General features: G+C 43.3%; 1 long non-coding RNA gene across 3 annotated transcripts in view; it reads left to right on the forward strand.

Annotated features, from left to right (window-relative positions):
- The window catches only part of LOC309842894, a 28,627-nt gene extending 22,899 nt beyond the window's left edge, over positions 1-5,728 (forward strand). For 2 of the 3 annotated variants that reach the window (XR_014299834.1, XR_014299835.1), the window contains exons 4-5: positions 3,074-3,243; positions 5,273-5,728. This is a non-coding gene — a long non-coding RNA (uncharacterized lncRNA). Of the gene's footprint in view, positions 1-3,073; positions 3,249-5,272 lie in introns of all 3 variants that reach the window. The other variant, XR_014299833.1, reaches the window with a different exon arrangement.
- Positions 5,729-6,000: the final 272 nt, after the last annotated feature.

Below are 6,000 nucleotides of genomic sequence, written 5' to 3' on the forward strand. Positions count from 1 at the left end.
AAAGAGAGGAAATTTCTTGGGTTAGAAATGCCAGAGGTTGAATTTGAACCATCAGCTTCAAAACACACACACTGCACTCTGCTAGTCTGCCTTCTTTTTGAGTAATTATGCCATGTATAGCCTATACATTTATTTTAAATTATGGAACTGGCTATCATACCTTCATAGCCTGATTTTTTAAATCCTTTTCTGAGCCCAGAATCAGAAGGTCTGGGGGAAATCAGAAGGTATTTATTTGTATCAAGGATCTAGGCATTTTGCTTTTTCCTCAGCATCCAAGTTTTCATCCCTTTTATATATATTTTTTCATATATATTTTGCTTATTAACTTTTATTTGCACAAACTTTCCTACAAGAAATGTAAGTCTTTGCCTAGCAGTGTTGGTTAGTAGTTATAAGCATCACTCTTATGGTAGTTTGCTTTATTCAAAAACAAACTCCTTCAGTATTATTCAACCTTGGGCAGGCTGCTTATGTTCTTTAAGTCTCAGTATCTTCCTCTGTTAAAAAAAAAAAAAATTAAAAAAATACTGAAGTCTCAGTATCTTTTTCTGTTTGTAGCTACCTGTGGATTAAATGAGATAATGCAAAGACAGAGACTGGCACCCAGTAAGAACCTGAAAGCATTAGCTATTACTATTTGTATAAGCATTAGGCTTTAACTCAAGCAAGACTACACTAAGAAGACTAACTATAGTGTACCATTCTCTTCTCTCTTTGCAGTTAACTGGCAAGGTAAGATCCTTAAATCCAGAGGCAGAACAAGGTCATCTCTCAGGATTAGGCCAAATAATGGAGTCCCAGTGAACTGGAAACAGACAGATTATCTCGGCCTGAATATTAGCTGTGTGACTTTGGGCAAGTCATATATAGCCTTCAACTTTCCCTTGTCTCAGACACAGGGAAATCAATCCGCCCCATGAGATTCCTACCAGTGTTATTCTTTGAAGTACTATGCAATCATGAGTAAGCACTCACTTCCAAGAGCTTGTAATTTCCACCCCCTACCTACACACCACCTTTTAGCCCAGGAAGCCAGGAGCCCACGTCTCTCCTGAACTTAGCATTCGGATGCCCACAGCAGCTGCTAACACCCCCCGCCAAGCCCCACACCTCCTTAATCTGAAATCCTCATTAGCTCCAACTGCAGGCCATCTATTACCTCACGCCCATAATGGGAGTTAATTTCTGTTGGGATCAGATGGTCTTCCCCCTGGAAATTTTTATTCATATTTCTTTCCTGTTTTGTGATTCTCAATCGGAGTTTTCTAATAACAGATCATTTCTTTTTGTCTAACTTTAATCTGGTCCTGCTTGACAAGCCCCATCCTTTTCATTGAAGGGTAAGACCACTTAAAGGAAGGCCAATAAGCCCTTGCGCTGCTCGGCCGGCTGGGGTGATTTGTCACCCTGTGCAGTGGTGGTCACACCAATGGATTTATCTCAAGGTAAATGGAGATGCTGAGACCCGGGACCTGGAGCTTTGATTAAGGCGCCCTTTTTGTAGTGTTGATAGATGTTGCTTGTGTTTATCTATTTGAAATGCCACTAAATCTGTGAATACAATGGAAAAAGAGAGTACTTTGCTGCTGAAAACATATTAGTGATTTATGTTTCAGTAAGAAGCACAATAAAGAGACAGAGGCTATTAAGAGCAGCTATTTTCATGAGAAATAGTTCTGCTTTAAAACATTATTAACCCCACCTTGATAAAGACTTACATGCATGCATAATCATGTTTACTTACCCCTTTAGTTTGCTGCGATATGCATTTGAAGCACACATACTCTAAATATTAAGAAGTTAGTCAGCAGAATATTTACAGCAAAAGACACCTCACCTAGGACTGTTCCGCATGTAAATTCCCTTCTCTCAAGATAGGGACACATAATAAACTTATCTAGGAAGCTTTGGAGTTTATATGGACTTCATATTGTTCAAAGCACTCTCAAATCCTGCTCACCATCATTTTCTGTCTACACACACACACACACACACACCGCCCCCTCCACCCTGCATTGTAGTAGATATAACCAGTATGGTGACACATAAAGATTATAATGCATGGATATAACTTATAACATGAATCAATGTCATCAAGACGCACCCATTTAAATGAATAGGGTCAGATGAGAGCGCTGTATCACCCGGACTTGTGTGACAGTTACAAATGCATCACCTCGTATGCATAATAGGAGTGTACAAACCAGAAGAGATTTGTAAACTTGGTTCATTTCAAGCAGAACTGACCCACAAGAATGGAAACAAGAGGAAAGGCAACTGGGTTGGAGCTGTCGGGAAATAAGTGATTCTGTGTTTTGCGATTTCTTAAAACCCTAACAAGGGTTTCGTGTCCTCCAGCTCCACGGGGGACCTGAGCGCAGATCAGATCAGACTCAGCACGCTTGCTATTTACCAAGTTCCCTTTTAAAGGTTGCCGCGCCCTGCACGGAGTAGAATGGGGATCGGGGGTGGGGTACACAGGAGTGGAGGGGAGAGTTTAAGGTGCGCGATTCTTAACCAAGTCTGGGGGAGCGGGGGTGGTGGGGGGGAACCCAGGCGAGTTGGGCCTGGCAGAGTTAACAGTGTACAGAGTGCAATTAACTGTTTGGAAGGTTCTGGGCCGTGTGCTCTGATTTATTGATACGTTCCGGGGATTTCTCTGCAGCGGGGTGAGCAGTGTGGGGGGGCGGGGAGGGCCTGGGGCGGTGCGCGCCCGCGAACCCCAGCGGGGTCTGGGTCTTGGCACCACGGCGCGCCGGGTGTTGAGAGCCGCGCTTAGCCAAGGCCACACCTGCACCTCATTTGCTTCCGAGCAGCGCCATGACCCGCCTGCTGATGGGGCGCCTTCCCTTTCATCCTCGGGATTATGACAAGTTATTAATTGCCACCATTAGCCGCAGCAGCCTGCCCGAGATCTCTGCTGCTCTCTGGAGGTGAGAAACAGCGCATCTGAACGCGGAGGGAAGAGGCACCGAGCTGCGCGGGGCAAACTGAGCAACAATCTGCCCAAAAGGGATTGTGAGATGGTGAATAATTTATTAGAAAACATTTTTCTTTGTCCTTCCCACAGACCCACAAATCCTCCCCAAGCGCTCTTTACCAGCCTTGCAGATAATGTACTTACACATCTCAGAGCCTGCTAAATAGACTGAAGAGGCCATCGGGTTCACCCTCCACACTGCGGCTGCCAGGACCGCGCAGACCCAACGCGTGGCCTCTGCCAAGGGCCCGCGGATGGAGGTGAGGTAATTAGATGCGTTTGCAGAGGCAGAGACGAAAAGCCGGTGGATGGCCGCCCCACCTCCTTCTGGCTCCTGCTTCCTGTATAGAACAGGTGTATCCTAACACGCATAACCCCACAATTTCATTCCTTACTGCAAGTATGCATGGAGTTTCTACTATCATAGGGAGTTGCTCTGTCCCTGGCACCTTCTGGACAAAAGTAAGGCCACCATCTTCGCAGCCATACGTGTGTTCCTTTGACAGAGCTGTGAGCCTACTCTGCTGGCGATGTAAAGAGGAGAGACTCAGGCCCTGTGCTCGAGGAGCTGGAAGCCCGTGTCCACAGCAGGGATGCTGCTGCAGGCTGAGTGAGATGCGGCAGGCTCTCCATTCCCAGAGATCTTCATAAGGAGGAGAAATAGTCATGGCCCCTCAGAGGTTTTGGAATAACACAGTTTGAAATCAGTCCAAGCACATGTAACACGAGTATCTTCTAAGTCGCAGATTTTATACCTTGATCTTTTCCTCTTTAAAGGTATAGAATCTTTTAAAATTTTATTTATTTTTAATTTAAATTCAGTTAACTAACATATAATGTACTATTGGTTTCAGAGGTACGGATCTGTGATTCATCAGTCTCATGTAATACCCAGTGCATAATACCAGTACAACACATATCCTCCCCAATGCCCATCACCCAGTTGCCACATCGCTCTACCCCCTGCCCTTCAGCAATCCTTAGATTGTTTCCTAAGACTCAGAGTCTCTTATGGTTTTGTCTCCCTCTCTGGTTTCATCTTTTTTCCTTTTTTCCTCTTTCCTCCTATGATCTACTGCCTTGTTTTTCAAATTCCACATATCAATGAGATCATACAATACTCGTCTTTCTTTGATTGACTTGCATTGCTTAGCGTAATACCCTCTTGTTCCAGCCACATAAAGGCATAGAAATGATGCTCCAAGATCTTTCTGGGGAGTCGGTGGATTAATTAAATCATTCAACAAACTTTAGGTTACTACATGCGATGCCTCATGCCAGGCTCTGGGGATACAGTGGTAAATAGGTGTGTTCCCTGACATCTGAGGACTGCTTAGATTTTAAAGAGACAGCATCAAGCCTGCAGGTGTCAGATGGGCATCTTAGCTGAGAATGTATCAAGCTAAAATGAGATGAGACTAGCTGCCTCCACTGTATGGGTCTGAATGTGCTTTAATGACAAGCATGACAAGTATTCTGATCCCCTTACAGTTACTGACAGCCCCAGTCTAATGGGTAAATTACATATCCAATGTAGGAGTACACACACACAGTAGAAGACTAACATGTCAAAAAGGGATATAGTCTAAAAGACCTATTAATCCATTTATTTATTTGAACAACACACTTTGAGTACCAACATGAGTCAGACCCCATGGCTGGTGCCAGGCACCTGACACCTACCAGGTCTGCTCTGTGGGGGCTCACAGTGTGGGAGATGGTCTTGTGTGTAAAAAATTATAATTCTGTGGAGAATACTACCTGAGAAAGATGTCAGGTGTTCCAGAAGAAGAGAAGAGGAAACAGCTGGTTCAGGCCTGGGAAGGTGCACAAGGGTGTTTAGATCAGAGAATTTTCCTTAAGGAGCAGTGTGCTAGCTGGGTCTTGAAGAATGAGAGGGCCTCACTGAAAGACTGCAAGAGAGGAAGAATGGGGAAAGGAAGATGAAAAAAAGTGGCACGTGCTCACTAAGCAAAGACTATTGGTTAATTGGAATCATTTATTCATCATTCAATTCATTCCAAAAACACTGAAGCCTACCATGCTATTATGGACAGCATGAATGTTTGTATCCTCCTAAAATTCATATGTTGAATGTTTGTATCCTCCTAAAATTCATATTTTGAAGCCTTAACCTCTGTGTGGCTGTATTTAGAGTAAAGGTTAAATGAGATTATAAGGGTGGGCCCCCCACTGATAAGATTAGTATAAGTCTATAAGATTAGTATACTTCTAAAAAGAGACACCAGAGCTTATTCTCTCTCACTTTCTTTCTCTCTCCATGCACAGACATCAAGGAAAGGCCATGTGAGAAGACAACTGTGTGTAAATCAGGAAGAGAGCTCTTGCCAGAAACTGACCATGTTAGCACCTTGACTGTGGACTTCTAGCTTCCAGAAGCATGAGAAAATTAGTTTCTGTCATTTAAGTTATCCAGTCTATGATATTTTGTTATTACAACCCAAGTAAACTGATGTACATGCTCCTAGCACTGTATCAGGCATAAAGTAATCAAAGATAAATAAGACCAATGACTGCCCTCAAAAGCTCAGGGATATGTAAGAAAGATTGACCAATAGACAAACAATAGCCAAAGTAAATATTCTGGTGGATAATCACCTGCTTGAAATCATCCTGATTTCTTTTGTTAAGTGAACAACAATTTTATCTGCTCTTCAACACTTTTGAGTATGATTGAAGGATTCAATGTTGGAGCTATTAATACTATTTACCAATACTTCAGTTTCTTCTCATTGTAGGCAAATTCCCCACTCACAAGAAGTTAACTGGGTCTATGTGATTTGTTTTAAAAAATGAATTATGATCAAAAGCGACAGATACCACTCGCAGACAGAAACCTTTAAGAACCAGTGAGTGATTCCTTCTCCTGCACAGAGAGTGACCATCAACATTCCAGGTGTGGGAGGTTCTCTCAGCCCACATCTCCTTGTGAGCCCAGTAGGAGCAGAAGACCCATGAAGAGCAGGCGGCATGAGTAAGAAATAAACTTTTATTGT

Source organism: Mustela nivalis (assembly GCF_964662115.1).
Source record: "Mustela nivalis genome assembly, chromosome: 10".
NCBI lineage: Eukaryota > Metazoa > Chordata > Mammalia > Carnivora > Mustelidae > Mustela > Mustela nivalis.